Source organism: Ovis aries, chromosome X, assembly GCF_016772045.2.
Source record: "Ovis aries strain OAR_USU_Benz2616 breed Rambouillet chromosome X, ARS-UI_Ramb_v3.0, whole genome shotgun sequence".
Classification (NCBI taxonomy): domain Eukaryota; kingdom Metazoa; phylum Chordata; class Mammalia; order Artiodactyla; family Bovidae; genus Ovis; species Ovis aries.
In genome coordinates this window covers 71,831,112-71,843,034 of record NC_056080.1, presented here as the reverse complement: position 1 = coordinate 71,843,034, position 11,923 = coordinate 71,831,112, and the positions used below count along the sequence as shown (strand labels likewise).

At 38.6% G+C, this 11,923-nt stretch overlaps 1 non-coding gene across 1 annotated transcript; it reads left to right on the top strand.

The window, feature by feature from the left end:
* Positions 1-11,377: 11,377 nt before the first annotated feature.
* LOC114111880 (U6 spliceosomal RNA) lies at positions 11,378-11,487 on the top strand. Its single transcript, XR_003587610.1, has one exon. It is a non-coding gene; the product is annotated as a U6 spliceosomal RNA (small nuclear RNA).
* The last annotated feature ends 436 nt before the right edge of the window (positions 11,488-11,923 follow it).

Here is an 11,923-nt window from a genome sequence, read left to right as displayed (position 1 = left end):
AGGTTGGTCATAACTTTCCTTCCAAAGAGTATGTGTCTTTTAATTTCATGGCTGCAATCACCATTTGCAGTGATTTTGCAGCCCAAACACACACACACACACACACACACACACACACACACACACACACACACACACACATATATATATAAACATATTTACATATAACAACCCTATGAGGAAAGTGCTGTCATTATTTTCATTTTCATATATGAGGAAACTAAGCACAAAGGTCAATTTATTTTATTTGTGGCAATCCATGGTTTCCAAGATTTGATCTAGGTTATACCACCTCTCAAAATAGGCTTAACTTATAAGCAACTTCCACACAATAAGATATTTTGTTTGTTTTGTAAAAATAATCTTAGAAATTCAGTGAGAAATGGTAAGTCATTCACCAGTGTTACAATTTAGATTCTTTAATTCATTTAGTCAATAAATGTTTTTGAGTACCTACTATGTGTTAATTAGGTTATGGTGGTTATATTTGTGAAGAAAATATGGATCTTCTTTGCCCTCATATATCTTATATCCATCAGAGGAAATCAATATATTTTTAATCACATAAATAATTATATAATTACAATTTTTTGTTAATGCTAATGAAGGAATAGTAAGGTGGCTAAAAGGCTATATGATAGAGGCCTGGGGGAGGCTAGTACTAGTGGATGTTTAGAGGTGCCAGTCAACTCAACCCAGACACATAAGTTGATTGAACTCAACTAGGGAGTCCTCACTTCAGGTTTCTCATGTACCTATAGGCATGTAGTGGTTGAAGTCTGAGTCAACTGAAAGCTTAACTGGACAGATATTTAAGATGGTTTCTTCAATCACCTGTCTAGAATTTTAGCTTGAATTCAGCTTGGATGGTTTTTCACATGGTTCAATTTTTTTTTTTAACCTGTGCAGCTTGGTGATTTCAGAGTAGCCTAATTTCTTATAAGGTGGCTGGTGACTAGCTATCCACAAAATGTGTGTTTTAAGAGACCCAGGGACACGTTGCTAGGTTTCTAATGACCTAACCTGGGAAGTTATGGATTATTTTCCCAACATCTTATTAGTCAAAAAGAAAATTTAAAAATATCAGCCCAAATCTGAGAAATGTAAACAAAGATATGAATACAAGGAGGCATGGCTCATTGGGGAGCCGTTTTTAGAGACTCAGTTAAGTTCAGTTCAGTCATTCAGAAGTGTCTGACTCTTTGCAAAACCATGAAGTGCAGCACGTCAGGCCTCCCTGTCCATCACCATCTCCCGAAGTTCACTCAGACTCACGTCCATTGAGTCCGTGATGCCATCCAGCCATCTCATCCTCGGTCGTGCCCTTCTCCTCCTGCCCCCAATCCCTCCCAGCATCAGAGTCTTTTCCAATGAGTCAATGCTTTGCATGAGGTGGCCAAAGTACTGGAGTTTCAGCTTTAGCATCATTCCTTCCAAAGAACACCCAGGGCTGATCTCCTTCAGAATGGACTGGTTGGATCTCCTTGCAGTCCAAGGGACTCTCAAGAGTCTTCTCCAACACCACAGTTCAAAAGCATCAATTCTTCGGTGCTCAGCTTTCTTCACAGTCCAACTTTCACATCCATACATGACCACTGGAAAAACCATAGCCTTGACTAAACGGACCTTTGTTGGCAAAGTAATGTCTCTGCTTTGCAATATGCTATCTAAGTTGGTCATAACTTTTCTTCCAAGGAGTAAGCGTCTTTTAATTTCATGGCTGCAGTCACCATCTGCAGTGATTTGGGAGCCCCGTCCCCCCACCAAATAAAGTCTGACACTGTTTCCCCATCTATTTCCCATGAAGTGATGGGACCAGATGCCATGATCTTCGTTTTCTGAACGTTGAGCTTTAAGCCAACTTTTGCACTCTCCTCTTCCACTTTCATCAAGAGGCTTTTTAGTTCCTCTTCACTTTCTGCCATAAGGGTGGTGTCATCTGCATATTTCAGAGATTAGCTACAATAATTCTCTATTTCCTCAATTTCTGTTTCCGGAATTCCTACTACAAGGATGTTGGATCTTCTGAATTGATTACCCTATTTTCTTTTTATTTTTTTTATTTAAATAAGGAGAATTCTTTCATATGGAAAGAACTAGTACAATAACATATTTGAAAGGAGAAACAACAGGCACTGAACTGGAGGGAAGGGTGAAAGGCGAGGGTGCCATGACGGTCTGGTGAAATGAAGGTTCCATTTCCCATCCAAGGTAAAAGCTCCCCCAAACAACGTAAAAGCAAGCTGCATGTTACACCTGTAGCCATTATCTGCCCTTTCAAATATCTGGTCTACGTGAAAAGACAAAGAGAGGAAAGGTCAAAATAGGATCAAAAGGAAACAAAAACAAAAGACAGCCCTCTCAAGAACAAGAAAACCCCAAACGCTTTTTACTATTTAAGGCATGAGATCAAAAGCTTGGAGTACACTATCCCCTTTACACAATGGAATAACATGCTGAAGTCAGGGCCCTGGGACACTGTTGCCATCTTGGAAGTTACCTAACTGTGCTGGTGAAATGGTGAACAGCGGGTTGGATGTGTGTGGAAGATCACTAGCCAGATATGTCCTGGTGGTTCCAGTGGAGAGCACAGCTAGAGGACAGAGTGTCTGACCCCAGCACTGAGCCACTCCTGTCCTGGTGATTTGTTTGTCTTAAGTCTGGTTCACTTTTCAAACAGGAGGAGCCAGATTTCTTGAAATCTGCATTTCCCAGTCATCACAGAACAGTACAAAATACAAGTACCCAAAGTGTCTTTGGTGCTCGAAGGTCATTTTCAACAGAACTTCCAACCCAGGCTAGCTCTGCAAGAAGAGAAATGGGACAAATACAGATTTGAGAAGCAACTCCTTGGAGGGGAACCACACAGTAGGGAGGGGACTTCAGCAGCTGGCCACATGTTGCCTCTCCTATTTTTTTAAAAACCTTTCTCCCTTATTTTGCTTCTCTCTTTTTCTTCTTTTTGGAATATATATTTATATCTCAAGGTGTCTATTAAATTTTGTATTTCTTTTTCATTTTCTTGTTCTTTCCTTTGTTCATATCATGCTCTTCTTATTTCTTAGTGTAACATTTCCTGTCCTCTGGTAAAAGACTGTGGAAAAGACCCTGATGCTGGGAAAGATTGAAGGGAGGAGGAGAAGGGGACCACAGAGGATGAGATGGTTGGATGCCATCACTGACGCAATAGACATGAGTTTGAGCAAGCTCAGGGAGTTGGTGATGGATAGGGAAGCCTGGCATTCTACAGTCCATGGGGTGGCAAAGAGTCAGACACGACTGAGGGACTGAACTGTCCTCTGGTATCAATTTTACAACAATTTCTTTTTGGTTTTTGTTTTCTTTTTTTTTTTTTTTCTTTTCCTTGGGTTGTTATATTTCCTCCAAGGTCCTTCCCTCCTTATTTTGGCTTAATTTGGTATCTGCCTTTAATGTTAGAGTCTTTTCTCAAATTTCTGGTGATTTAAAATATGTTACACATATTTAAGAATGAGACACTTAAAAAAAATGCTGGTTAGGTGGAGTTTGTCAACTAATGGCACTATGGGATGGTTTGTAGGAGTCTGGCCCTTTCGTAAGCAAGATCTACCAATATCATTCTCTTTGAGTTGAGGGAGTTTCTCTAGAGACAAATCATTCAAACTCCTGTCTGGATATGTAAGTTTGACTACAGATTTCCTAAAAACCCAAGATAAAGGGGTGCTATGTCCCTCTGTATTAGTCATGGTCCTCCAGAGAAACAGAACCTGTAGGAAAGAATATATAGATATATAGATATAATTAGAGAATGACTGAGAGCTAAGGAATTGACTCACATGATTATGGAAACTGGCAAGTCTAAATCTGTAGTAGAAGCTGATAGGCTCAAGATCTAAAAGAGTCAACATTGCAATCCCAGTGTGAAGGCCAGCAGCTTGGAAAACCAGGAAAGCTAATAATGCAGTCAGAGAATTTCCTTTTTCCTGGAGAGAACAGTCTTCTTGTTCAATTCAGGCCCTCAGCTGATTGGAACAAGCCCACTTTAATTATAAAGGGCAATCTGATAACTCAAAATTCATAGTTTAATGTTAAGCTCATCCAAAAATACCTCAAATTTGACACATAAATGTAAATATAATGATTTCACTGATTAGCATATACACATTCAATTAATTCCCTGTGATGTTTTCAAAAAGCACCTTACCTGCATCCATAGGTTTACCTGATATCATTGAACACAGAGCCCTTTTGTTGCCAAAGTCTCTAGTGACTAAACTTCTAGCCTATGGCTGCGTTAACCAATAGAATGTAGCAGAAGTGACACTTTGCCTGTTCTGAGACTAAAGATTAAGACAACATTTCTCAAATTTGGCATTATTGACTTTTGAGTTTGAATAATTCTTTGCTATGTGAGGCTGTGCTGTACACAATAGGCTGTTTAATAGTATCCTTTGCATCTACTAGCTAAGTGCCAGTTGTATCTTCCCTCTTACATACACTTTTGACAACTAAATATATCGACATAACCAAATATCCTCTGGTGTATGGGCAGAAAAAAACCCAGCTGAGAAACACTGATTTTAAAAGATGAGCAGGTTCTTATTTCTAAATCTTGGAACACTCGTCTTTGGAATGTACTCTCCAGGGACATCCAGTCTCTATGTGAACGATCTGACTAACCTTGAAATAACCATGCTATGCTCAAAATTCTCCAAGCCAGGCTTCAGCAATATGTGAACCTTGAACTTCCAGATGTTCAAGCTGGTTTTAGAAAAGGCAGAGGAACCAGAGATCAAATTGCCAACATCCGCTGGATCATGGAAAAAGCAAGAGACTTCCAGAAAAACATCTATTTCTGCTTTATTGACAATGCCAAAGCCTTTGACTGTGTGGATCTGGAAAATTCTGAGAGAGATGGGAATACAGACCACCTGACCTGCCTCTTGAGAAACCTATATGCAGGTCAGGAAACAACAGTTAGAACTGGACATGGAAAAACAGACTAATTCCAAATAGGAAAAGGAGTACATCAAGGCTGTATATTGTCACCCTGTTTATTTAACTTATATGCAGAGTATACCATGAGAAACGCTGGGCTGGAAGAAGCACAAGCTGGAATCAAGATTGCCGGGAAAAATATCAATAACCTCAGATATGCAGATGACACCACCCTTATGGCAGAAAGTGAAGAGGAACTAAAAAGCCTCTTGATAAAAAGTGAAAGAGGAGAGTGCAAAAATTGGCTTAAAGCTCAACATTCAGAAAACAAAGATCATGGCATCTGGTCCCATCACTTCATGGGAAATAGATGGGGAAACAGTGGAAACAGTGTCAGACTTTATTTTGGGGGGCTCCAAAATCACTGCAGATGGTGACTGCAGCCATGAAATTAAAAGATGCTTACTCCTTGGAAGAAGAGTTATGACCAACCTAGCATATTGCAAAGCAGAGACATTACTTTGCCAACAAAGGTCCGTCTAGTCAAGGCTAGGGTTTTTCCAGTGGTCATGTATGGATGTGAGTGTTGGACTATGAAGAAGGCTGAGTGCTGAAGAATTGATGCTTTTGAACTGTGGTGTTGGAGAAGACTCTTGAGAGTCCCTTGGACTGCAAGGAGATCCAATCAGTCAGTTCTGAAGGAGATCAGCCCTGGGATTTCTTTGAAGGGAATGATGCTAAAGCTGAAACTCCAGTACTTTGGCCATCTCATGTGAAGAGTTGACTCATTGGAAAAGACTCTGATGCTGGGAGGGATTGGGGGCAGGAGGAGAAGGGGACAACAGAGGATGACATGGCTGGATGGCATCACGGACTCGATGGACATGAGTCTGAGTGAACTCCGGGATTTGGTGATGGACAGGGGGGCCTGGCATGCTGTGATTCATGGGGTGGCAAAAAGTCGGACACGACTGAGAGACTGAACTGAACTGAACTGAACTGAACTGAATGAGGAAGACCATGTATGGTGGGAAATGCTGACTGACCCTCAGCTATTTCAGCCATTTCAGCTAAGGTACCAGACACATATATGAAGTCATCATGAACAGTCAGCCAGTAAAGTTTTTAGATGACTCCAGCCACTACTGCCATTTTACTGCAGCCACATGAAAGACTCCAAATGAGAACCACTCAGGGGAACTAAAGAGCCTCTTGATGAAGGTGAAAGTGGAGAGTGAAAAAGCTGGCTCAGAACTTAGCATTCAAAAAGTTAAGATCATGGCATCTGGTCCCATCGTTTCATGGCAAATAGATGGGGAAACAATGGAAACAGTGACATACTTTATTTTCTTGGGCTCCAAAATCACTGTGGATGGCAACTACAGCCATGAAATTAAAAGACACTTGCTCCTTGGAAGAAAAGCTATGACAAACCTAGACAGCATATTGAAAAGCAGAGACATCACTTTGTCGATATAGTTCCATATAGTCAAAGCTCTGGTTTTTCCAGTAGTCATGTACAGATGTGAAAGCTGGACCATAAAGAAGACTGAGCACCAAAGAACTGATGTTTTCAAACTAGTGCTAGAAAAGACTCTTGAGAGTCCCATGGATGGTAAGGAGATCAAACCAGTCAATCCTAAAGGAAATCAATCCTGAATATTCACTGGAAAGACTGATGTTAAAGCTCCAGTACTTTGGCCATCTGATGCGAAGAGCTGACTCATTGGAAAAGACCCTGCTGGGAAAGTTTAAAGGTTGGAGGACAATGGGGTGACAGAGGCTGAGATGGTTGGATGGCATCATTGACTCAAAGGACATGAGTTTGAGCCCACTCCGGGAGATGGTGAATGACAGGGAAGCCTGGCGTGCTTCAGTCCATGGGGTCGCAAAATGTCAGACATGACTGAGAGACAACTAAATATATCGTTCATACTGAACAATATTGTTCATACTGAACAATAACAACAACAGGTGATCTCTGCCAACTCATAGAACCTTCATAAATAATAATAAATATTTACTTTATGCTATTAAGTTTGGGGATAGTTTGTCATAAAATAAAAAAAAACAGATGGGGCACTAATTATCAAAGGAAAAATGCAAGAACATTTTTCAGACAAAAATTCCAGATTAAAATGACCTATCATAATGAATTAGAAATGAAAAATGTCAAAAGACATCATTTGGAAATTTTAGAATATTGTGGATTAAAAAACAGCTTAAAAGTTTACAATTCTCATTTTCTCTCCCTTCCTTCTCTCCTTACACATTTCTGGCTTTTGTGCAGGTGCATGCATGCATGCATGCCTATTTGCATGAGCACACACCTGTGTGTGTACACACAAAAAAAGTATTAACAATCAGTTCACATACAAGGGAGAAAGAATAAGAATGGCAAAAGGAATTTTCAACAACACTGGAAGCTGGAAAATAATGAATCATGACTTCAAAATTATTAAAGCAACTTACAAATTGTCACCATTTGCAATACTATATGTAGAAAGCCACAAAGACGCCAGCAAAAATATGTTTATAATTAATTAAGAATCCATTAAACCCAAAGGATGCAATATTAATATATAAAAATCTCTTGTGTTTCTAAACACTAATAAAAATTATCAGAAAGAGAAATTAGTAAAATAATTTTGCTTACACTTGAATCAAAAATAATAAATCTAACCAATGAGTTAAAATACCTGTACTCAAAACAACTATAAGATATTGATGAAAGAAACTGAAGACAGCACAAATAGCTGGAAAGATATATCATGTTTAAGGACTGGAAGAATTAATAATGTTCCAATGTTCATACTGTCAGAAGCAATCTACAGATTCAGTGAAATCTCTATCAATATACCAAGCGCACATTTCACAGATCCGGAACAAACAATCCTAAAATTTATATGCAACCACAAAGGCTACATAAATGATTTTAATAATATTATTTAAAAATCAAAACTTAAATGTAAGGACTGAAATCATAAAACTTCTAAATAGGAAGTACACTCTTTAACATCAGTCATAGTTATTTTGTTTATGTGGGGGAGGATCTGTCTCCTCTGGCAAGAGCTACAAAACCAAATACAAATGGACCACATCAAACTAAAAAGCTTTTGTAAAGCAAATGAAATTATCAGTGAAACAAAATGGCAACTTATTGAATGTTCAAAAATATTTACAAAGGACATGTTTTATAAAGGCTGATATGCAAAATATATTAAAAACTCATTCAACTCAACATCCAAAAAACCCAAACAATCCAATTAGAAAATGGACTGAAGGTCTGAATAGATATTTTTTTCCAAGGAAGGCATACAGATTGCCAACAGATACATGAAAATGCTCAACATCCCTAAATATCAGGTACAAACCAAAACCATGAAATATATCCTCATACCTGTCAGAATGGCTATTATCAAAAGGACAACAACAACAACAAAAACAAGCTTTAGGAAGTTATGGAGAAAAGAAAACTCTCATACACCTGTGAAAAGAAACCCTAGTATACCTTTGATAGAAACATAAATTAGTGAAACTTCCTCTAAAAGTTGAAAATAGAGCTACCATATCATACAGCAATTCCACTTCTGCTATTTATCAGAAAAAATCAAAACACTAATTCAAAAATATATATGCCCCTACATGTACATTGCAACATTATGTAGAGTAGCCAAAATATGGAAACACCTAAGTGGATGAACATCAGTGGATGAACGGATGAATTCCACATACATACAGTGGAATGCTATTCAGCCATAGAAAAGAAGGCTTCCCTGGAGACTCAGACGACAAAGAATCTGCCTGCAAGTCAGGAGATCCAGGTTTGATCTCTGTGTTGGGAAGATCCCCTGGAAAAGGGAATGGCAACCCGCTCCAGTATTCTTGCCTGGAGAATCCCTTGCATAGAGAAGTCTCGTGGGCTACCCATCCATAGGGTTGCCGAGTAGGACACAAATGAATAACATGACTTGACTTGATAGGAAAGAAGGAAATCCTGCCATTTGTAACAAAATGGATAAATCGGGAGGACATTATACTGAGTGAAATGTCAGATTGAGAAAAGGAGTTACCATATCAGTTCAGTTCATTCAGTCGTGTCCAACTCTTTGGGACCCCATGAATCGCAGCACGCCAGGCCTCCCTGTCCATCACCAACTCCCGGAGTTCACTCAGAGTCACGTCCATCGAGTCCGTGATGCCATCCAGCCATCTCATCCTCGGTCGTCTCCTTCTCCTCCTGCCCCCAATCCCTCCCAGCATCAGAGTCTTTTCCAATGAGTCAACTCTAATCTCTCTTATTTTGGAAGGAAAAAAACTTTTAAAAAAGCAAGTTTATAGATACAGAGAACAGATTGGTAATTTTAAGAGGTTGGGGGTGGGGGGATAGTGATAGGGGAAGATGGGGGAAATGGCTAACCTTTTCTTTTTAGTTTAGTTTAAATAAATAGAATAGAAATTTTAAAAACAAGGCTCTTCCTGGCTTACTTCACTCTGTATAATCGGCTCCAGTTTCACCCATCTCATCAGAACTGATTCAAATGAATTCTTTTTAACGGCTGAGTAATACTCCATTGTGTATATGTACCACAGCTTTCTTATCCATTCATCTGCTGATGGACATCTAGGTTGTTTCCATGTCCTGGCTATTATAAACAGTGCTGCGATGAACATTGGGGTACATGTGTCTCCAGAAAGAAAAACACCAATACAGTATACTAACACATATATATGGAATTTAGGAAGATGGCAATGACGACCCTGTATGCAAGACAAGGAAAGAGACACAGATGTGTATAACGGACTTTTGGACTCAGAGGGATAGGGAGAGGGTGGGATGATTTGGGAGAATGACATTCTAACATGTATACTATCATGTGAATTGAATCGCCAGTCTATGTCTGACGCAGGATGCAGCATGCTTGGGGCTGGTGCATGGGGATGACCCAGAAAGATGTTATGGGGAGGGAGGAGGGAGGGGGTTCATGTTTGGGAATGCATGTAAGAATTAAAGATTTTAAAATTTAAAAAATAAAAAAATAAAAAAATAAAATAAAATAAAATAAAATAAAAACAAGGCTCTTATTTTAATGTTTTTCCATCTTTTGTATATTATGAACAAAGCTGTTCTAAATATTCATATACATATTTTTGACTGAACGTAAGCTTTTATTTCTCTGGGACAAATGCTCAAGATTGTGATTGTTGGGTTGTATGGTGGTTGCATGTTTAATTTTTTAAAGAAACTGACAAACCTTTTTTCAGAGTGGATCTACCATTTTATATTCCCACCAGCAAAGTATAAGTTATCCAGTTTGTCCACATTCTTCCAAGAATTTGGTGTTGTCACTGTTTTTTTAAGGTCAATCTGACATGCAATCAGTGATACTGCATTGTAGTTTTAATTCACAATTCTCTTCTATGATGTTGAATATCTCTTCATGTGCTTATGTTTCATCTCTCTATGTCCTTCTATGAAATGTCTTTCTATGTCTTTTAAACAGATTTTTAGATTTTATTTTTAATTGAAAGAGAGTTGCTTTAAAACAGTGTTTTTTTCTGCCATGCATCAATATGAGTCATAGGTATACATATATTGCCTCCCTCTTGAACCTCTCTCCCACTTGCCATCCCATCCCACTCCTTTAGGTTGTTATAGAGCCCTGGTTTGAGTTCCCTGAGTCATACAGAAAATTCCCATTGGCTATCTATTTTACATATGGTACTGTATATGTTAGAGGCTTTCCAGGTGGTGATTGTGGTAAAGAACCTGCCTTCCAGGACTGCAAATATAAAAGATGAGGGTTTGATCCCAGGGCCCAGAAGATCCCCTGGAGAAGAGCATTGCAACCCACTCCAGTATTCTTGCCTGGAGAATCCCACGGACAAAGGAGCTTGGTAGGTTACAGACCATGGTGTTGCAAAGTATCAGGCATGACTGAAAAGACCTTGCACACATGCGCACATGGTGTATATGTTTCTGTGTTATTCTTTCCATTTGTTCCACCCTCTCCTTCCTCCCCCACCCCTCATGTCCATAAGTGTGTTCTTTATGTCTGCATCTCTTTTTCATTCCCTGGAAATAGGTTCATCAATACCATCTTTCTAGATTCCATATATGTGTGCTTTTCTCTTTCTGATTTACTTCACTTTGTATAATAGACATTTGAGACTTTATACAGTTCTTTGTGAAGCTTCACAGGTGGCACAGTGGTAAAAAATCCAGGTGCCAATGCAGAAGAGTGAGTTTGATACCTGAGTCGGAAAGATGCCTTGGAATAGGAAATGGCAACCCACTCCAGTATTCTTGCCTGGAGAATTCAATGGACAGAGAAGCCTGGTAGGGTATAGTGCACGGGGGTCACAAAGAACTGAACACAACTGAGTGACTGAACACACACACATAATTCTTTATCTGTTCCAAATATATAAAGTATATGAGCTATATAGCATAGTATATGTGCTACTCACTTTGGCAGCACATGTACTAAAGTTGGAAGGATACAAAGAAGATTAGCATGGCCCCTGTGCAAAGATGACATGCAAATTCGTGAAGCATTCTAAATATAAGGACTTTCAGAATATATGGTTTGCAAATATTTCTCCCAGTCTGTAGCTTATCTTTTCATCCTATTAACAGAGCATTTCATAGAGCAAAATTTATAAAGTATGATGAAGTCTAACATCAATTTTACCTTTTATAGATCATTAATTTGATGTCAAGTCTAAGAACTACATGTGGACCTAGATCCTGAAAAACATGTCATAGTTTTTCTAAAAGTTTCCTACTTTTACATTTTATAATTATATCCGTGATACATGTTAGGTTAATTTTTGTATGAAATGTAAGGTTGAAGTCAAGGGTTTTTTTTTTTTTTTCTTTTTTTTTTTTCGCCTATAGAAGTCTATTTATTTTATCACCATTTGTGAAAAAATTATCATTCTTGCATTAAATCGCTTGCATCTTTGTTAAAAAAAATCAGCTGGGCAAAACTTTTTAGTTCTA